The sequence below is a fragment of the Syngnathoides biaculeatus genome, chromosome 12 (assembly GCF_019802595.1).
Source record: "Syngnathoides biaculeatus isolate LvHL_M chromosome 12, ASM1980259v1, whole genome shotgun sequence".
NCBI classification, from domain to species: Eukaryota; Metazoa; Chordata; class Actinopteri; order Syngnathiformes; family Syngnathidae; genus Syngnathoides; species Syngnathoides biaculeatus.
In genome coordinates, this window is record NC_084651.1 from 26111045 (window position 1) to 26133793 (window position 22749).

The 22749-nt window shown below is 41.2% G+C and overlaps 1 protein-coding gene and 1 long non-coding RNA gene across 15 annotated transcripts in view; one reads left to right on the forward strand and one right to left on the reverse strand.

The window, feature by feature from the left end:
* LOC133510263 (cytosolic phospholipase A2 zeta-like) overlaps positions 1–22484 on the reverse strand; it is a 101632-nt gene extending 79148 nt beyond the window's left edge. For 3 of the 4 annotated variants that reach the window (XM_061838082.1, XM_061838081.1, XM_061838084.1), the window contains exons 1-4: positions 22347–22484; positions 9088–9160; positions 8754–8884; positions 1307–1431 (exon numbers count right to left, since the gene is read on the reverse strand). The gene's annotated coding sequence lies outside the window, so the exon portion shown is untranslated. The remainder of the gene's footprint in view (positions 1–1306; positions 1432–8753; positions 8885–9087; positions 9161–22346) is intronic. The other variant, XM_061838083.1, reaches the window with a different exon arrangement.
* Positions 22415–22749, forward strand: part of LOC133510266 (uncharacterized) — a 42144-nt gene continuing 41809 nt past the window's right edge. For 8 of the 11 annotated variants that reach the window (XR_009797561.1, XR_009797570.1, XR_009797562.1 and 5 more), the window contains exon 1: positions 22415–22553. This is a non-coding gene — a long non-coding RNA (uncharacterized LOC133510266). The remainder of the gene's footprint in view (positions 22554–22749) is intronic. The other 3 variants (XR_009797566.1, XR_009797560.1, XR_009797567.1) reach the window with 2 other exon arrangements.

The window sequence follows — 22749 nt, forward strand, 5'->3', positions numbered from 1 at the left end:
CGACTGGTAAACTGAGAGCTTTGCCTTTGGAGTTACAGTGAAGAAAATAAGTATTTGCACACACTGCTTTATTGCAAGTTTTCCAACTTACAAATCATGGAAGGGTCTGAAATTTTCATCTAGGTGCATGTCCACTGTGAGAGAATCTAAAAATAAAAATCCAGAAATCACAATGTATGATTTTTTTAAAAATGATTTATGTGTGTGATACAGTTGCAAGTAAGTATTTGAACACCTGAGGAAACCAATGTTAATATTTGGTACTCTAGCCTTTGTTTGCAATTACAGAGGTCAAACGTTTCCTGTAGTTGTTCACCAGTTTTGCACACACTGCAGGAGGGATTTTGGCCCACTCCTCCACACAGATCTTCTCTAGATCGAACAGGTTTCATGGCTGTCGCAGAGAAACACAGAGTTTCGGCCCCCTCCAAAGATTTTCTATTGGATTTAGGTCTGGAGACTGGCTAGGCCACGCCAGAACCTTCACATGCTTCTTATGGAGCTACTCCTTGGTTTTCCTGGCTGTGTGCTTCAGGTCATTGTCATGTTGAACGACCCAGCCATGACCCAGCTTCAATGGTTTGACTGAGGGAAAGAGGTTGTTCCCCAAAATCTCACAACAGATGGCCGCGGTCATCCTCTCCTTAATACAGTGCAGTAATCCTGTCCCATGTGCAGAAAAACAACCCCAAAGCATGATGCTACCACCCCTATGCTTCACAGTAGGGATGGTGTTCTTGGGTCTGAACTCATCATTCATCTTCCTCCAAACACGGTTCATGGAATTATGACCAAAAAATGTTCAATTTTGGGCTCATCTGACCTCAAAACTTTCTCCCATGACTCCTCTGTATCATCCAAATGGTCATTGGCAAACTTAAGATGGGCCTTGACATGTGTTGACTTAAGAAGGGAAACTTCTGTGCCATGCGTGATTTCAGACCATGACATCTTAGTGTATTACCAACCGTCACCTTAGAAACAGTGGTCCCAGCTCTTTTCAGGTCATTGAACAAGTCCTGTCGTGTAGTCCTGGGCTGATTCCTCACCTTTCTAAGGATCATTGAGACCCCACGAGGTGATATCTTGCATGTTTGCAAAAATAATGGCACCATTATCAAAAATAATGGATGAGGATAATTTAAAAATGACATCCCAAATAAAATGGACCACTGGGACAGGGCGGGCACTGTTTGGGAGACCATACAAATTACCGATACTTCCACACAATGGGAGATAGATGACGAGGCAAATTTAGCAGACTACATGTGAAAAACATTAGAAAAAACAAGTGAACTTAAATTACCAGAAAGTGGTATTACTTCCCAACAGGATCAAAAACTGGTGGTGGCAGGCAACTGGGTGATGAAATCCACCTTAAAGAAGAAGCACTGGCACGATCCGAAGTTGAAAGGCCCGTTCCAAGTATTGCTGACACCGACAGCAGTGAAAATAGAAGAAAGAAACATGTGGATACAACTTACACATGGTAAAAAGATCATCTCAGCTAAGTCACCCGAAGGGAAAGGTGAGCAAAGTCCAGCATATGGTGGGTGCAGATTTATAGTATCTGAAAATACCTGAAGGCTGGTGAAGATTTAAAAGACAGGGGTGACTTGGTCAACATGACTTCAAAATGGCTAAATAATATGTTAACATGTTGGGGTGCAATGTTGACAGCCGTAATGATATTTTTGTTCATATGGTACCTTTGGGCACCTGTAAAGCTGACAAAAACACATAACAACAGAACAGATAATTATGCTCAGTCAACTATGCCTACCACACATAAGATAAAGAGCGGCAACCTCATTTCAAATAACATTAAGAAACAACTGCGGCAGTCACAGAGGCATGAGGGGAGGACTCCATGTGTCCCTTCCAATGAATCAGTTAAGCACGATTTTAATTCCTTGGCCAAGTCCAATTGTAACACTCAAACAAAGGGACTCTACAAGAAATAAAGGAAAAGATCAAAGAAATGGTATCTGACAAATAATGTACGAGACTCCAGGTGGAACACCCTGGTGGCGGATGAAGGTAACAGATAGACCCCCTCCTGGGGAACATCATCATATTCCCGGCATAACAAACACCTAATGACCTTGCTTTAGACAGAAATAGGCCTTACAATACAGGTAAATTTAACTAAAGATTCAATTATTCCCTTGACTTTTTAGCCTTCACCACATCTTGGTGGGGATTCCACCTATGGGTTTATGCTAAAGGAAACCCCAATTTTCTTCTCACTATTTGCCAATTTAATAGTACCCTAAACCCGAATGCTATACAAGAGTCCGGATACTATGGAGGGAGTTGAAGTATTTCAAGCGAAAAAGTGTGGGGAACATTTTTTTTTTACAAATAGGAAACGACTAGTAGTTATTAATGTTTAATGCAGCTAACAGGGTAAACTACAGTTGCATCATGTGCATGGGCCCTAGGCCACTACTACTTGTCATTCCAGCAGAAATCCCAACACAGTGTACACTGGAGGTAATGACTAAAACAACTCCTAAGACCACTTCTCAGAAATGGAACAGTGTTAATCCAACAACGAAGGCAGTAAATGATGAACTTTTTTTCTACTAATGTTGTATTGGCTAACTTCTCGTGTGTTTGCTTTACAGGGACTTGTGTTAAGGTGGGAAGTCTCAACACAACATGGTGTCATGATATCCATCGGGAAACTGCCCCGCTGCTCCCATCGGGGCGATGTGTGCTGGTGGTTTGTCAAAAGTTGTATGACACACTGATAAATGCATCAGAAACATGTGCACTGGTATCACTGCTCTTATCTGTGACTTTGTTTCCATGCACAGCAGAGGATATATAATTGGCCGCATTCATCTTTAGACATCCCCTCGTTTTCTCCCGAAGGCGAAGATCCACTTGTAAAGATCTGACATACATAGATGCAATTGGCATCCCACGAGGCATACCAGATGAGTATAAATTCGCTAACCAGAATGCTGCAGGATGGGAATCCATCTTATGGATAACCCCAAATAAAAATGTTGCCAGAATGAACTACATACATTACAATGTACAGAAACTAGGTAACTATATGGGAGTAGACTTTATTGCCATAAGAGAGCAACTAGCTGCACCCTCACTCATGGTGTTCCAGAACTGCATAGCAGTCGACATGGTCCTGGATGAGAAGGGTGGCGTCTGCTCAATGTTCGGTGACCAGTGTTGTACGTTTATTCCAAATAATACAGCCCCTGATGGGTCACTCACAAGGGCCATACAAGGCCTCCCCACACTGAACCACCAGATGAAGGAGCACTCTGGTGTGAGTTGTGGGGGGGGGGGGGGAGATTGGCAAATCTAAAACCTTTGTCTTCTCTGTCCTAGTTTCTATAGCTGTGTTTGCAGCTATTTTTACATTGTGTGGATGTTGTTGTATTCCCTGCATAAGGGCATCACTTAACCGACTTATAATCACTGCTATTGACCCGACAAATTCAAAATTGGCAAAAATATATCCACTATTGGCACAGCTGGGTAATGACAGTGATATTGTTGACTACAATGATTACAGATTTCTCTTCCAGACCTGTTCTCTTATCCAGAAGATTAAAAGTAATTACTGCTATATTTTCCTCCAAGTGTAACTGTTTGTTTTCATTAATATGATTCTGTACAATAAATCCGAAAGGGTGATCTATCAGATGATGTGAGGATTTGAGCGAATATAGGATAAACAGGGGGCAATGTAGAAATAATTGTAAATATAATTAAGTAACTGCGCCTGCCTGCAATGAAGAAATGCTTTGCTTTGCTCCAATTCAGTAACTGTTCCTGCCTGCAATGAAGAATGCTTTGCTCTGCTCTAGATAACGTGGTAACAAATGTAGGATAAACAGGGGGAAATGTTGGAATAATTGTGAATATAATTATCATGCATCTGTTTCAAATAAAGAAATGCTTTGCTCTGCTCTAGATAACGTGGCAGCCGCCTCGCAGGAGATAGCAGAAGAAGAAAAAAATCTAATAGAACTGTTAGAACCTGGAGCACCCGCTGCCTGTTAAAGAAATGATGACCACACATTTACTCAGCAATCTTCCATACACATGCACACACACACACACGAACAAACAAGTACACTTTGTTTACAACTATGTTTTGCTTGCTGTCTTCGTTTTGTAACATCCATGTAAATAAGGGGCGTTTTGAAACTAAATAAATAGAGGTGCTGAAGAGAGGATAATTAGAGAGTGCAGTGGCGAATTGTACGAGACAGTTCCTCTCCTCTCTCCTCACGAGCTGTCACACTTGAACTGGTGTCTTTGCTTCCTTTTTGTTCTATTTAATGAATGCCTAATTGGTAAACCTGACAACCACCGAAGGAGAATTCCCCTTGGGCAGTAGACAGATCCCCCCCTCTCTTCACCCGAGTGTCCAAAAAAAAAAAGAAGTCACAAGTCCAATGATACGACCACAAAGTCGATCATCAAACTGTGATCTAGGGTGTCCTGGTCCCAGGTGGACATTTGGACACCCTTACGACTGAACAACACCATGTTCATGTTGTGGACAATCCGTGATGAGCACAGAAGTCCAGTAACAGAACACCTTTCGGGTTCAAATCAGTGGGGCCGTTCTTCGCAATCATGCCCTTCATGGTTTCACTGTCATTGCCCACGTGGGCATTGAAGTCACCCAGCAGAACGATGGAGTCCCCAGAGGGGGCGCTCTCCAGCACTCCCTCTAAGGACACCAAAAAGGGTGGTTACTCTGAAGTGCTGTTTGGTGCATATGCACAAACAACAGTCAGGACCAGTCCTCCTACCTGAAGGTGGAGGGAAGCTACCCTCTCATCCACTGGTGAAAACCCCAATGTACAGGCCCAAGCCGCGGTGCAATAAGTATATCCACACCTGCTCGGTGTCTCTCCCCGAGGGCAACTCCGGAGTGGAACAGAATCCAACCCCTCTCAAGAGGAGTCGTGCCAGAGCCCAAGCGTTGAGTAGATGTAAGTCTGACTATATCTCGTCAGAAATTCTCGACTTTACGCACCAACTTCCCTGCCAAAGAGTTGATATTCCATGTCCCTAGAGCAAGTTTCTGTAGCCAGGGATCAGATCGCCAAGGTCCCCGCCTTTGGGCACCGGCCAGCTTACATCACATGGCCCTATGGCCCCTTTGGAACCCATGTTACCCTTTCAGGCTGTGCCCAGCCAAGCCTCATGGGTGCAGGCTCGACCACCAGGTGCTCGCCTTTGAGACCCACCTCCAGGCCTGGCTCCCGAGCGGTGCCCCCGGTGACCTGGGTCCGAGCAAGGGAAACCAAGATCCAATTTTTGTACTCGTCACAGGGGTTTGTGAGTCGTACTTTGTCTGGTTCTTCACCTGGGACCTTTTTACCATGGGTGACCCTACCAGGGGCATGAAGCCCCATACAACTAAGCTCCTAGGATCATCGGGACACACAAACCCCTCCACCATGATAAGGTGATGGCTCGAGGAGGGGATACCAGTGGTTTAGAATGGTGATTTCCCTGGTAGGACAATCTATGTACTGGTTGGTTCAATTATTGACATTGTGGACATGTCATCAGACTTGTATTGAAGATTTTGGCGAGGAAAGAGATGGAACTGCCAACCAATCACCACCCCGTGATGTATTGCCTCCGATGGTGGCCAAGATGCCGAACTGACTTGACTGACTTAACTTTTTTGGGGACCGGTATAATGGTGAAGTGTTTGAAGCAGGTTGGTACTTCACACAGTTATAGAGACCTGTTGAAGCTCTTTGTGAAGACAGGAGGAAGTTTGTCTGTGCAGACTTTGAGGCAAGGTCTGGGCCTGGCGCTTTGTTGATCTTATGTTGTTTGAATATCTGTCTAACGTCGCTTTCATGGATGTTAAACAGTGGAGTGGAAGGTGGTGCAGCTTGTGGTGAGGCTTGGTGGGTGTGTGGTGTGGAAGAATCCATTTCAAATCTGCAGTAAAAGCTGTTTAGGTCGTCGGCTAGCCCGCTCTTGTTTTCTTCCTGGGTAGAACGTCGCTTGTAGTTAGTGAGTGATTGTAATCCGTGCCAAACTGATTTGGAGTCCTTTGCACCGAGATGTTTTTCCAGTTTCACTGCAATGTTCATATAATAATTTGCAATGTTAATATCTAGAGTCAGCTGGTTTCTCTACTGTATAGGGCCCTGTCCCCACTATGATATGCAATCTCTTCATAATGGTGGAATTTAACTCTGGCTGAAAAGTATGGATTGTTGTTATTGAACCGATTGGACGAAATAGAACTTTGTTGCTTTTCTGAACAATGTCTTGAATATTTTCCTTAGGCTTTCAAGGAGAAATGCATGTTCAACAGGTGTTGGCCTCATCCTTAAAGTGCCACTGAGACCAAAATATACATTTTAAAAGTATTGTTATCAAAACTACATATAATATTCAGCACTTTGATGATAAAAAGTAAGTAGGAAGCGTTTTATTAAAGCAAAAAGCGAGAGTATGACTCAATATACCTGTGGCGGCCATATTGTCTGTGACATAATTTGCAAATGTCACACTGGGGCAGTCACCATAGAAAGGATACTGTGCCAAAGGCTATAGCTGATGAACAAGAGCAATTTTTTGGATTTTTCTGATGGCCCTTCTGAGACTGAAGCTGTTTTTGAGAAAGAGAACATTTCAAAAGCGAGTGAAGCAACTGGAGCTATTTTACCATATGGTATCGAGCCATAGTTAGACGATATGCGGATCACTTCTCACTAACAACAGATTCCCTGACAGACAGACAGACGAGGAGGACGAGGAACCCGATGAAATATTCAAAATGATTGGCCCATAATTGTTCGATTTCCTAATACTTTTACAAGTCTATTTAGTGTACACAGGAGAACCCATGACGGAAGAAGTAAATATGTCATAGGTGCCCACACACCGGTGGCTGGTGGGGGGAGAGCTCCTTTCTCTTTTCTGAGTCAATGGATTGAGGATCAAAAGCCAGACTGCCGAGACATCAAATTTGCCGGTTGAGTGACTGTACATTTCTACCCTACTGTAACAAGCAGTAGGTCATGACTGAAAGTATAAAATTGTCTATTCAAACCTCAGCCTCCTCCTGGAAGAGCTGGACCAAGTAGCCAGAGAGAGAGGCAAGTTTGGATTCTCTCGCTTAAACTCCTACCCCATGACCTGACTTTTGATAAGTGAAGAGGATGCGTGGATGGATGGATGGATGGATGGATGGATGGTTACCTACTCTAAAGTGTTTAAAATGTTTTGCTCTGGTGGGCAGTGATGCATAAAAATGACATGAAAGTGAGGAACCCAAGGCCAAAATCTAAAACACCAAGTTAAATTACTGCAACCATGATTAGTAAAATTCCATTTACAGTATACAGAAGATGCCAACGTAAACCGATTCACTTCCAAAATATTTTTTCTGAATTTCCATCCGTTTCATCCATCAATTTTCTTCGCCGTTTATCCTCACATGGGTCGCGCGGAGTGCTGGAGCCTATCCCAGCTGTCAACGGGCAGGAGGCGGGGTACAACCTGAACTGGTTGCCAACCAATTGCAGGGCACATGGAGACTAACAGCCACACTCACGATCACACCTAGGGACAATTTAGAATGTCCAATTAATGTTACATGTTTTGGGAATGTGGGAGGAAACTGGAGTGCCCGGAGGAAAACCACGGAGGCACGGTGAGAACATGCAAACTCCCTGAATTTCCATATTTTTGAAATTATTATTGGAACCTGCTCAACCGCAAATCCTGCAGCCTCCTAATTTTTTTCTGGTTAAGGACATCCTGCATCCACCTCCCTCCCCTGTCCTGGCTGTGCACATTCTGCAGCCACTCACCCACCCTTCTCCCGTGGCGTACATTTTGTTGCTGCAGCCCAACCCTTTTATGGCGATGCACGCCATGCATCTGCCTTTCAATACGATTTTTACAGCGTACATCCTGCAGCCATCTTCCAACTCTGGACATCGCCCACCTGTCTTCTGACCTTGTGTGGCCTCTACATTCCTCATGCATTTGGTATCACAGTTGTTCTGCAAAGAGGTGTGAGCAACCTTGCATTTGGCATCATGGGCACCAACCTGACTGATCTTAATAAGTCTTTTTTTGTGTGGTTGTGATAATCCTCCAGGTACAGCTTTATCTAGCTAGCCATAGTTCATCGGTAGCTGGAGCACTGCAAACTAGCATGCAACAAGCATTCCCCGATATAAACATTTGAAAGCAGAGAGATTGTGTGAATGTTCAACACGGGTGTGCCATAATAATTTTAAATTATTATTATTTTTTTAACAATGTAGCATCCACAAATGCGCACTTTGCTTCCATAATTACACATCATTGTTTCTGAATTTTTTTTCAGACGAAAACCGAAAATGTACTTTTGGACCATTTTTGTCTCAAAATATTTAGTGCTTTTTTTTCAGGTCTTCTGGCGATATGACAATTCCACCGAATGACAGTTATATGAATGTTGAAAAGATGGAACTGTACTTCTTGAGGATGATCCCTTCCCCAAGACTCAGACAAGGGATACTAAATCCTTTGTTGCCCAAATCCCTGCATTTGTTAGATGTTTTCGTGCAGATTAATGTAAAATAAATATCTACATGAACAGTAAGACAACATTTTTATAAAGTTGATAGTTTATTATAATGTTTTCCAAGAGATGTCTTCTTATTACCTGGTTTTTGTTTCATGTATTTGCACTCCACGTGAAATTCCATGCATTTTAGAATCTTTGAAGGTCTCACCTGCAGATTATTGTGGAGTCTGAAGTTAAAGCTTTGGTTCCATTCTGGGTCTTTGTTGTTGGCCACAGTATTTGTCTTGAAAACAATTGCAGGTGGGAGACTTAGGGTGACATAGCAATCAGACTCTGACCCTGAAAAAAAGATAAGCAATAACACAAGTAGACAAAGTAGTATATATATTTTTGGGGTCTAACGAATTTTAGGTCATTTAGAATAGAGATTTTGCAACACACTTAAATTTTCAAAATATGAATGGAATTTTCATGAGAATTAATTTAACAAATCGAACTATGTACATTTATTCTGTTCAAAATAAAATTATATTCTCACTTACAAAACTCTGATGAGCAAATGTTTTCTCCCCTCAGTATGGTGACACACAGTGTCCAGGAAGAGACGGTCTCATTCTGTTGAAACATGCAAAACACATTGCACTAATTTTATTTTGGTCTGATGCAAAGCATCATGCAAACCAACTATCTTAATGATCATAGTTTAAATACCAAACATGAGACATTTGAGTTTCGTGGTCTCAGCTGAATATTTGCAAGTAAATGCTTTTAGGGCCACAGTACAGTACAATAAGAGAGGCATGTCAAACATACGGCCCGTGGCGGGGATCCAGCTCTTTGGGTGATTTAATCCGGGCCGGCATAAATTTTTGAGTATGTCAAAAAAAGAAGCGAGTCTGTTGCTCATTTCTATCAAAAGTTGTGATTTTTTAAATATAAATACCAACCAATTATTCCCTCCAGCTGCTGGAGGACAGTAAATGTGTAAAAGTGCTCACATTCACTTAGCGGCATTAGTCACAGGAAATAAACATTCGCATTGTGATGTGTTCAAGTAAAAATAAACCATCAATCTAGCGTCACTATTCATCACTACTAAACAAGTTATCGGTCAACACAGCCTTACCAAAATGGCTCTATAAAAAAAAAAAAATCATAGACACAGAGTGCAGAGTTTTCCAGGAAAAATTGACTGAGAAGTACTTATTCACAGAAGTGAATGCAAAACCAGTGTGCTTTGGATGTAATCAGCAGGTTGCAGGGTTCAAAGAGTTTAATATTTCGCGCCACTATGAGACTCAACATAAGGACAAGTACTGTATGACCACTTGAAAGGACAAATAAGGTAAGATGAGATAAACAATTGATCACTGGTCTGAAAAAACAGCAGTCTACTTTTAAGATGATGGGGGTGTAAGAGTTAGCTACATTATTGGGAACGAGCTGGTGCAGGCATCCAAGCCTTTTTCTGATGGGGAGTTTGTAAAAACATGCATGCTGAAGGCTGCAGAAGTCGTGTGCCCTGCAAAGTGACCTGCCTTTGCCAATATTAGTCTAACGAGGAACACTGTCATAGATCGGGTGACAGAACTCCCAAGTGACTTGAGCAGCCAACTGAAAGAGAAAATCAAGTCATTTATCGCATTTTCAATTGTAGTAGAGGAGAGCACCGATGTCACAGATATTGGTGAACTGGCCATATTCATTAGAGGTGTTGATGAAACTTTGACTGTGAATTGGTGCCCATGAATGACCCCACAACAGCCTATTTTCAGTGTTCTCGTTGGAGCGCTGGACAAGGTGGGAGCAGTCATGCCATGATCCTGGCTACCCATGGTGTACCATCAATTGTTGGGAGAAAAGCAGGCGTTGCCACAAAATTCCATCACAAAGTACAGACCACAATTGGAAGACGAGAATTTTTGGGAATTTCACTGCATTTTGCACCAGGAGACGTTATGTTGCAAAACACAATGTTATGAGTGTGGTTGTAAAAACTGTAAATTTTATCAGAGAGAGCAGTTTAAATCACCGTCAGTTTGACACATTTCATTGATAATGACATTCATGCTGGGCTTCCATACCACAATGACTGGTTAAGCAGAGGTGCAGTACTCAAGTGCTTCTTTGAGCGACAAAGGGAAATTGGACAGGTCATGGAGAAGAAGGGACGCCCAATAAAGGAACTTAAATGCAAGGAATGGGTGGAGGATCTTGTGTTTATGGTTTATATTACACAACACTTGAATACACTTAACACTACATTGCAGGACCAGAACAGAGTTGTCACTCAATATTACAACAGCATAAGTGTGTTCAAAATGAGACTATCTGCAGCCCGTTGGGCAGCACAATATTGTGCTACCTGTCGGCTGGTCCCAAGCCTCGATAAATGCTGAGGGTTGCATCAGGAAGGGCATCCAGCGTAAAACTGTGCCAAACATATACAGTGAAGAAAATAAGTATTTGAACACCCTGCTACATTAGAAGTTCTCCCACTTAGAAATCATGGAGGGGTCTGAAATTTTCATCATAGGTGCATGTCTACTGTGGATGAGATAATATAAAAATAGAATCCAGAGATCAAAATGTATGATTTTTTTAATGATTTATTTCTTTAATACAGCTGCAAATAAGTATTTGAACACATATCTATCCGCTAGAATTCTGACCCTCAAAGACCTGCTAATTCGCCTTTAAAACTTCACCTCCACTCCATGTATTATCCTGAATCAGATGTACCCGTGTTAGGTTGTTAGTTGATCTCAGAGCTGAACTGGGTTTGTATTCCATAGGCATTCTTTCATGTATTCAGGACCATTTATTGATTTATAGACCAGTTGCACAACTTTAAAATCTATTGTAAAGCTGACTGGAACCCAGTGCAAGGACTTTAGAATTGGAGTTATATGCTCTGACTGCTTTGTTCTGTCAAAACCCGAGTTGCAGCATTCTGAATGAGCTGCAGCTGTTTAATACTCTTTTTGGGGAGACAAGTCAGAAGACAATAACAGTAGTCAAATCTACTTGAGATAAAAGGATGGATTAGCTTTTCTGGTCTGTTTGACACATACAAGCCTTCACTCTAGATATGTTCTTCAGATGGTAAAAGGCAGTTTTTGTGATTGATTTGACATGACTGTTGAAAGTCAGGTCGAAATCAATCAGAACACCAAGGTTTCGGACTTGGTCTTTGGTTTTTAAAGATAGAGTCCAGGTATATACCAACAGCAATTCTCTTTTCTTTGCTGCCAAAAACAATTGCCTCAGTTTTGTTGTGGTTTAGTTGAAGAAAACTTTGGCTCATCCAATTATTTATCGGCTTTAGACAGTGGCACAATACCTCAATTGAACTGTAGTAATCTGGAGACATTGCTAAATATAACCGTGTGTCATCTACTTAGCAATGATAGTTAAAACTAAAGTTCCGGAAAATTTGACCCAGGGGTAGCATATACAGGCTGATCAGGAGCGGTCCAAGAAGTGACCCGAGGGACTCCATATGTCATTGCCATTTGTTAAGATTGAGCAATTGAACAAATTTAAAACAACAAAAAAAAAACCCATCAGCCTATCATCCATCTCATTGCTTGATTCAGGTGTGGCAGATACATTGATCGCATGCACATAAAGGCGTTCCCACCCCCACCCCCAACACCCCGTCGGCAGAATACGAGAGGCTGACGGCTTGAAAAGTAGATCTGACCTAAACCATTTAAGGACTGTTCCATTTAGTCCTACCCACATTTCCAACCTGTTTAGCAATATAATATAATCTCCTGGATCATAATATAATATAATATCAAAATTGACATGTTTCTCGAGTCAGTATTCAACCTTATATCATTTAGCACTTTGATAAGAGCAGATTCTGTACTGTGAAGAGTTTGGAAACCTGATTGAAATTTGACAAAAAGATAATTCAAATTCAAGAAATTGCTGAGTTGATTAAAAATAACTTTCTCAAGAATCTTGCTATGAAAGGGAGATTTGAGATGGGTCTATAAGCTTGCAAACATGCAATCATCCATTGCTCTGTTTTTTAGATGTTTAACAGCAGGTACAGTGAAAAAATAAGTATTTGAACACCCTGCTATATTGGAAGTTCTCCCACTTAGAAATCATGGAGGGGTCTGAAATTTTCATAGTTGCATGTCCACTGTGAGAGATATAATCTAAAAGGAAAAATCCAGAAATCACAATGTATGATTTTTTAACGATTTATTTGCGTGATACAGCTGCAAATAAGTATTTGAACACCTGTCTATCAGCTAGAATTCTGACCCTCAAAGACATGTTAGTCCGCCTTTAAAAGTCCACCTCCACTCCATGTATTATCCTGAATCAGATGCACCCGTATGGGGTCATTAGCTGCATAAAGACACCTGTCCACCCCATACAATCAGTAAGACTCAAACTTGTAACATGGCCAAGATCAAAGACCTGTCCAAAAACACCAGAGACAAAATTTTACAACTCCACACAGCTGGAAAGGGCTACGGAGAAATTGCCAAGCAGCTTTGTGAAAAAACGTCCACTGTTGGAGCAATCATTAGAAAATGGAAGAAGCTAAACATGAACAATCTCAATCGGAGTGGAGCCCCATGCAAGATATCATCTCATGGGGTCTAAGGATACTTAGAAACGTGAGAAATCAGCCCAGGACTATACAACAGGACTTGGTCAATGACCTGAAAAGAGCTGGGACCACCGTTTCCAAGGTGGCTGTTGGTAATACATTAAGACGTCATGGTTTGAAATCATGCATGGCATAGAAGGTTCCTCGACTTAAACCAGCACATGTCAAGGCCATCTTAAGTTTGCCAACACAGACACAGAGGAGTCATGGGAGAAAGTTTTGTGGTCAGATGAGACCAAAATTGAACTTTTTGGTCATAATTCCACTAACTGTGTTTGGAGAAAGACGAATGATGAGTTCCATCCCAAGAACACCATCCCTACTGTGAAGCATGGGGGTGGTAGCATCATACTTTGGGGGTGTTTTTCTGCACTTGGAACAGGATGACTGCACTCTATTAAGGAGAGGATGACTGCGGCCATGTATTGTGAGATTTTTCCCTCAGTCAAACCATTGAATATGTGTTGTGGCTGGGTCTTTCAACATGACAATGACCCGAAGCACACCGCCAGGAAAACCAAGGTTCTGGCGTGGCCAAGCCAGTCTCCAGACCAAAACCAAATTGAAAATCTTTGGAAGGACCTGAAACTCCGTGTTTCTCAGCGACATCCCAGAAACCGGTTTGATCTAGAGAAGAGCTGTGTGGAGGAGTGGGCAAAAAATCCCTCCTGCAGTGTGTGCCAACCTGGTGAACAACTATAGGAAATGTTTGACCTCTGTAATTGCAAGAAAAGGCTACTGTACCAAATATTAACATTGGTTTTCTCAAGCGTTCAAATACTTATTTGCAGCTGTATCACACAAATCGTTAAAAAATCATACATTGGGATTTTTCTTTTTAGATTATCTCTGTTACACTGGACATGCACCTACGATGACAATTTCAGACCCCTCCATGATTTCTAAGTTGGAGAACTTGCAATATAGCACGGTGTTCAAATACTTATTTTCTACACTGTATTAGAATTCATCATATGAATTCCACAATGGTTAGGTTGTGGCCAAGGCTTCTTACCCCCGCCCCGGAACTGTTAATCTGCAAGGCGCAGGTAGAAATTCAGATTATGCAGGTCGAAGACAAAAAATAGGAGGAAATCTGCTTGGTCGGCAGAAGAAAAAGAGGAATGCACAGACCATACAGCTGTGTGTAGAGACTTTGAATGTTGGGACCATGACAGGAAAAGCTCAGGAGTTACTTGACATGATGATTAGGAGAAAGGTTGCTATATTGTGCATCCAAGAGAGCAAGTGGAAAGGGAGTAAGGGTAGAATCTTAGGAGCAGGGTTTAAATTCTTTTACAATGGAGTAGATAGGAAGAGAAATGGAGTCGGGGTTATTTTCAAGGAAGACCTGGCTAAGAATGTCTTTGAGGTGAAAAGGGTATCAGATCGTGTGATGATGATGAAATTTGAAATTGAGGGGATTGTGTATAATGTGATTAGTGGCTATGCCCCACAAGTAGTATGTGACGTCGAGTTGAAAGAAAAATTCTAGCGGGAAAGAGACAAAAATGTCCCAAGCCCCTCAGACAGAGAGAGAGTTGTGATTGGTGCAGATTTCAATGGACATGTTGGCGAAGGAAACAGGGGCGATAAAGAAGTGATGTGTAAGTACGGCATTCAGCAAAGGAACTTTGAGGGGCAGATGGTGGTGGACTTTGCAAAAAGGATGGAAATGGCAGTGGTGAACACTTATTTCCAGAAAAGACAGGAACATAGAGTGACCTACAAGGCCAGATGTAGAAGCATGGATTATATTTTGTGCAGACGATGTAATCTGAAGGAGGATACCGACTGTAAGGTAGTGGTGGGGGAGAGTGTGGCTCGACAGCAAAGGATGGTGGTGTGTAGGATGACTCTTGTAGGGGGTAGGAAGATTAAGAAGACAAAGGTAGAGCAAAGAATCAGGTGGTGGAAGTTGAGAACGGTAGAATGTTGTTTGGCCTTCTGGAAAAAGGTGAGACAGGCTCTAGATGGTCAGGAAGAGCTCCCAGAAGACTGGAATACTACTGCCAAGGTATTCAGAGAGAGTACCACAGAAAGAGTACCACAGATGCATTATTTGCCTTGAGGATGCTTGTGGAAAAGTACGGAGAAGGTCAGAAGGAGCTACATTGTATCTTTGTAGACCTAGAAAAAGCCCATGACAGAGTACCAAGAGAGGGGACTGTTGTACTGCATGCCCAAGTCCGGTGTGGCGGAGAACTATGTTAGAATACTACAAGACATGTATGAGGGCAGCAGAATAGAGGTGAGATGATCCGCAGGTGCAAGAATTTAAGGTGGAGGTGGGACTGCATCAGGGTTCCGCGTGAGCCCCTTCCTGTTTGCGGTAGTATGGATAGGCTGACAGACAAGGTTAGACTGGAATCCCCTTGGACCATGATGTTCGCAGATGATATTGTGATCTGCAGTGAAAGCAGGGAGCAGGCGGAGGAACAATTAGAAGAGCAGACTTTGATGGTTTGGACATGTTCAGAGGCGAGAGAGTGAGTATATTAGCAGAAGGGTGCTGAGGATGGAGCTGCTGGGCAAAAGAGTGAGAGGAAGACCAAAGAAAAGGTTGATGAATGTTGTGAGGGAGGACATGAGGACAGTGGGTGTTAGAGAGGAGGATGGACGAGATAGGCTTAGATGGAAAAAGATGACACCCTGTGCCGGCCCCTAACAGGACAAGCCGAAAGAAAAAGAAGAATATAAGTGCCTTCAAGACGCAACTGTCACTGCGGGAGTCGCAGCTATTCAACGTTAACACTGCACATATCTCTCGTCCCGAAAAGGATTTAGATAAATGTAAAGACAACATAACAGATTTGCTGCGAGAGTTTTCAAGTTCTCAGTGAACTTGAGAACAAATTTGGCTTTTTTTCGCTTGCCATTAACAGTGACACCTTCTTATATGCCATCTGACATTCAACTCAAGCTTATTGACTTGCAGTGCGATTCCGCTATGAAGGATAAATTTGGGTCCGTGGGATACGTTTTATCAATACCTCATGCCAGGTTACCCCAAATTAACAGCCATGGCTAAGAACGTGCTATCCATGTTTGGGACTACTTATCATTGTGAACAGGTGTTCTCTGTGATGAACAATAATAAAACAAGGTTGATAAACACTTGAATGACATTGTTAAAGTGCCACTGTCATGAAATGCATGATTTTCATTATGTTATTAATGAAAAAACAGCAGCCGACAATGATCCATGCGTTTTTTTCACCACAAAACATGATTTTGACGTTAAAGCTTTTTGTAACTCCCGCCATGAAAATCCTCTTGAGGGATTTGTTTTTGAGAAGAAGCAGGAACTGACGCACATGGCAGGACCGCCCTCAAGTGGACTCCTTTGTTTCTATTAGTTTTACCTCCAGGAAGGTAGCTCGTTGTTCCTTCATGTTAGCCAAAATGCTGGCTCGTTGCCTTGCTGGACATTGCTTGAACACTCGGTAGGATAAATTTACCCTTCATAAGTTTGCAGAAGACTCGATTCATCGTGAAAAATGGATTCCACGGGTGCAAAAGACGAGAGCTTCTTGGGTTCCAAATGACAGGTAGGCATGTATACAGCTACTAAAAAAAAAAAAAAACAATAGTTGGGGGAGGGGCTTAAGCCATAAATCAGGGTTGCTAAATGTGCCGATGTGCGCATCGGAAGGCTTCCATGGAGCAGCCGCTGAAGGACAGCCTCCGCAGGCCTTGTGAATCGCTACCGGCGAGCCTGCCGCCAAGAAAAGTTATTATTCTTTAGTATATTCTCAGCTTCAGTAGGTCCAGCTTAGTAGTTTGTTTGAAGTAGTCTAATACTATTGCCCATGCACTGCTATAATTTATATTATTATTATTGTTATAATTTTTTCAATTTTATTTTGTATTTGTTTTTTTTATTTATTTCAAAGCAGTATGACAATTAAAGCGAATATATTTTTTTCATAGCTCCTTCTTGAGTTTGTTTAGTGTGAGGAGTTGGTTCAGGTGTAATACTGCATTCACTCAATTGTTAAAATAAACCACTTGTTATCACATTCACTGCCAAACATGAAAATAATTTTTTTCCATTGTTTGTGAATCAATTTGTTGTGCTTAGATAAGATCGCTTGTCATCCATGATTTTAATATGTACTGTATGGTAGGGTACAAATGTAGGCTGAATGATAACGCATAGTACTGAAAAACAAAGCTAAATATTTGGAGTTGAGATTCTTTTACTGATCCAGCCCACCTGAAAACAGAAAGTCTGCATCCGGCCCCAGAGCCAAACTGAGTTCAACATGCCTGCTATAAGGTAAATGCAAGTACACATCCATCCATGCATCCACTTAGTCGCTTATCCTCACGAGGGTCGTGGAACAGGCTGCCAGCCAATCGTAGGGCACAAGGAGACAGACAACAGTCACACTCACAATCATACCGAGGGGCCATTTAGACTCTCCAATTAATGTTGCATATTTTTGGGTTGTGGGAGGAAACCGGAGTGCCCGGAGAAAACCCACGCAGGCACGGGGATAACATGCAAACTCCAGACAGGTGGGGTCGGGATTTGAACCCCGGTCCTCAGAACTGTGAGGACAACACTCTACAGTTGCATCACCGTGCTGCCTAAATGCAAATATAAATGGAATAATTAGTTATTCAGGACAAAGTAAAGTACCAACAGTCAATCAAAATAGTTTTACTAAAGTACAGTGCTCCATATAAGTACACCTCACCAGATTTTTGTTGAGAACTTTCTGAATATATTTTTATGGTACACCATACACTGCAGTCGTACACAAAAACAACTCAATACTCACACAAATGTTTGAAATTTCTTGTAAATCTACACACACATACAGGTGCGCATGTAATTTATTTTTTTTCAAAGAAGCTGCATTTGGCAGTCAAGTGTAATCATCAAATTTCTGAAAATTGTTCTTCTGTTCACTGAGAAAAGCAACTTAAATTGTGTGAAGTAATTTATGTATAGCTCTCATATTCTATGAATATTTCTTCAGCAATTAAATATTTTATTTTAAAATGTGTGCTGTAATTGTGTTCAATGTTTTTAGTCACAATTAGAATAATATACGAGACACGGGAACTGAAGTTAATTCAAAAAGTGAATTCTGAAGTCTTACGCTTCAGCCAAGAAAATTGTGTACAATGAGTTCAATGAGTTATGTCAGTGGACAACAAGAGGAACAACTATCATCAAAGCAAATGAAAGTACTATTACTATAGTATTATAACAGTGTTCACCTATACTCACTGTAATGTGTTTGTGAATCCAATTTATTTAGGTTTCCATTCTACTTCAACTCAATGTTAATACAAATGTAAAAAAAAACATTAGACTAACATCAACTATCGAGTCAAAACATCATTATCAACACTCTAAATGTTTCTAAATTCAATTAAACTTACCGTTGCCATTTCGACTGTTGCAGCGCAATACAAATGATCAGTCTCACTCATTGAGTTCCCTCTGAACTTTAATATATTTAGAATGCAAATAACGTACATGTGCATTTGTATTTCTGCTTGAACCCATCAACTACTCCCTCCACCAAACAGGGGGTTATACACGATAGCTGTCATATTTACTCGTACTTTAGCCTCATTTCCATAATATGGTAGTTAACCACTTTGTACATTACATTACTTTAGTTAGCATTTCTTTTGCTGGTATGTTGTTGATGGCAGATTAGCGTAGTAGACAACTATATGAACTCTGTAAATAATTTGAAAACATTCCTGCAGGACAGCATGGAAGAAATAATAAAAAAAGGAAACATCTTTAAATCCAGTCTCCCGGGCAACACAAGTGTGTTGAAAAGACCAGTGATGTGATAAACTTACCCCCTAAGTAGAGATGTTACCAATTTAGTGTTGGTTCTGTTTTCTCTCATCTGCCTTTGGCCCCTTCACCTCTGAAAGGCAGCGACTGAGAATAAAACGCTACCACATCAGAGCATTAAAAGTTATTTTTGCAACAGGAGCCACGGATGGCATTCTTAATTGATTACACGCCTCGTGTCTAAATAAGATAGCTCATTGTGATGAGTTGAAGTTTCCACACGCTGGTTCAGTCCTGCTTATTCTTTACAAGTATTTTGTATCTGTACTTACATAGTATTATATGGTCGCCTTGAATGCAGGAATGCAACACTTATATTTCAGAAAACACTTTAACAGCCATGGTTGGAGTTAGTGATATAAATAATACAAATAATACAAGCATACAACTTTAGGACCCAAGTAGAGAGAAGTAGTGAGTCAAGGCAGGAGTCTCAAATTTATATCTAATTTTCAAGAAAAGGCAACTAAACAAATTGACAAAATGAATAAATAAATTAATTAACCAACTACTGGAAACAAATGATAACTGGTGATATAACTGACATGACACTGACACAAACAAACAATGGACCAACAACAACTGAAAGGAACTAGGGAGCTAAATACGCATAGAGTGACAAGACAAGGAACACTTGGACAAGACGTGAGTGGCTGAAGGGAGCTGATTGGTCAACACAAGGGAGGAGGTTCATGTTTTTGGGCTGTGGGAGGAAACCGGAGTGCCCGGAGAAAGCCCATGCAGGCACGAGGAGAACATGCGAACTCCACACAGGCGGGGTTGGGATTTAACACTAGTCCTCAGAACAGTGAAACCAATGCTCTACAGCTGCTCCACTGTACCTCCCAGGAAAGCATGTAAAAACTAAATAAACCAAAACAGACCACAATATTAACAAAAGCCAAAACACCTACTTTTCAGAAAAAAAAAATATTCGCACAGAGAAACATTCATTTAGATTACTCAACAACATGTTGATATACAATTTTAAAATTAAAATGAAATTTGCCTCATTTCTTTCCTTTTTTTGTTCTGGCCTCCAATTTGAGCCAGTCCCAGCTCCACCTGCACCTGATGGGTGCTTCAAGATGCAACCACGAATAGCATCCTTTTCTTTAAGCATTATCATTCTGGAAAATAATTGAATAAAATCACTGTCTTTTTCACTTCATTCGTCAGATTCACCAACTTCAAAAGATAATCCCAAATCCATACGCCAGGAAAATATTGGGTGCAGTATTTTTCCATTTTTATTGGCCATTTCTGAATTTCAAATTAGCTCATTTTGTGTTGCGACAAAAACCCTAGCACCCCTCCATCGTTTAATACATTCAACATTAACCCATTCGTGGGTAGCGTCCCATTTTTGGGACATCATGATTTTCATGCATTATATCCTTCTGTATATCAAGATATTTAAGTGTTTTAATCTGAAGCCATAATTTCGTATCAGGAGAGGATAACTCACTGGCAAAGTTAGCACAAAGTTATTTCCTTTTCCTTCTTGACCCAACATGGCTGCCTCAAGTTATCATATAACTTAACCATAAACGAAAAAGAAGTGTTATTTCCTTGATTGTGGCCTGTTAAAAGATTTTTATCTCAATAAGGCAAAAAATTGCCACCCTGCCCATGAATGGGCTAACAGCTGTAAACTAATTCGGCAATTGTAAGGACGTTTCCTATTTTAAACAAGATGTTCAATCAGATTAACTCTTGTCATCAATGTTATATGTGCCTTGTCGTTCTGCTGGTACCACAACCAGGGCCACGACCCGTGACATCTCAACGTGAGAATACAAAAGACGAGTGTATATTGGATACTGAAATAACTACTCATGTAATGAGTAAATAGTACAAGCAGTTATAGAAATAAAAAAATTGCAATTTAACACATGGTGTTTTCTCAAGTCATAAGTGATCTGATTTATCTACCTTTGGCCAGACTATACCAGACAAATACTACAATACATACTAGTTGAGCTGTAGCCAAAAGTTTGACATGAATGACACAAATATTATTTTCACAAAATCTACTGCCTCATTTTTTATAATGGTAATTTGAATGTACTCCAGAATGTTATGAAAAGTGTCATGATGAATTGAAATGAATTGCAAAGTCCCTATTTGCCATGAAAATTAACTTCATCCCAAGCCTCAGATTTCCACTGTAATTCAGCCCCGACACAGAGGGACCATTTTACATCATGTCAGTGATTCCCTCGTTAACGCGGGTGAAAGTGTTGATGAGGACAAGGCTTGAGATCACTTTGTCATGCTGATTGAGTTAGAAAAACAGTTTTAATTGGCGGGTGGTGCTCGAAATCATTTTTCTTCGTCTGTTAACCGTGATTACCGGAAAGAAACCATGTGCAGTCATCATTGCAGTGCACAAAAAGGGCTTGACAGGCAAATATATTGTTGCTCGTAAGATTTCACCAAAATCAACCGTTGTTCAGATCATCAAGAACTTCAACTTCAAGGAGATTGTTTTAATTGCTGTGAAGAAGGCTCCAGGGTGCTGAAGAACGTCCACAAAAGCCAGGACCGTTTCCTAAAAATAATTCAACTGCACGAACGTGTCACCACCAGTGTGGAGTTTGCTCAGGAATGGCAAGAAGCAGGTGTGAGTGCATCTGCACTCACAGTGAGGGGATAAACGATGTCAAGTTTCAAGGGCAAATTCCAAGCAAGACGAATAATTGCTGTGAAAGTTATTCTTTTGTTCAAATTGCTTTCCAGATGTTGAAAAACAGTGTTTTTAAGTTCCACAACGCTGGTACTAAATGTTTTTGGAACATTGTTACTATTTCTGTGATCAGTTTTATGTACAACACACTTAAATATATGTTTAACTGTGTAAAAGTGTTGTTAAAATTGCACATACTTTATTTATGTTCTTATGTTATTCTCTTGTTCATAATATATTGTTCATAATGTAAAAGGAAAATTCTGTTAATAAACATTTTGATAATTTACTCATTCTTTGCACTAATTATTAGTATTAGTGACTAATACAAAGGAAAAAAGTTGGCTTATTGTTAGTTCTATGTAATTTTGCAATGAGTTTACTGGTCCGGCCCGCTTGATCTCAAATTAGGCTGTATTCGGCCCGCAGACCAAAGGGAGTTTGACACCCCTGATCTAAAGCATAATTTATCAATAACAAAGGAATACCACAAGGTAAACAATATTCTAGAGGACATCGCGAGACCACCAGGGTCTCAATGGATAGCTGCTCTCAGCAAGCGACGACGAAGACGCAGGGAGTGTAAGCAAAAACGAGGCGGTGGGCCTGGCTGCTAAGCTAAGGAAGCTACATCACAGACCTGTATTTCCAAGCATCTTTTTAACCAATGTAAGATCCATCACCAACAAAATGGACGAATTGGAATTACAACAAGCCACGAGCAGCTTTGTCCGGAACTGCAGTATTATTTTCATCACGGAGACGTGGCTCCACCCACGAATCCCCAACGCTGCAGTTTTGCTAGCAGGCTGCACAGTACATCGACAAGACAGAACCAAAGACTCCGGTAAGACCAGCGGGGGTGGTCTATGTGCACAACGAATGGTGTTCTAATAGCAGAATCATCGACACCCACTGTTCTCCTGATTTAGAGGTCCTTGCAGTCCCTTTTATTTACTGAGGGTGCTAACAGTAGTCATTGTGGTAGCTATATATCCCACCGGAGGCTAACGTTAGCACAACACTTAGCCGGCTGCTCGTAA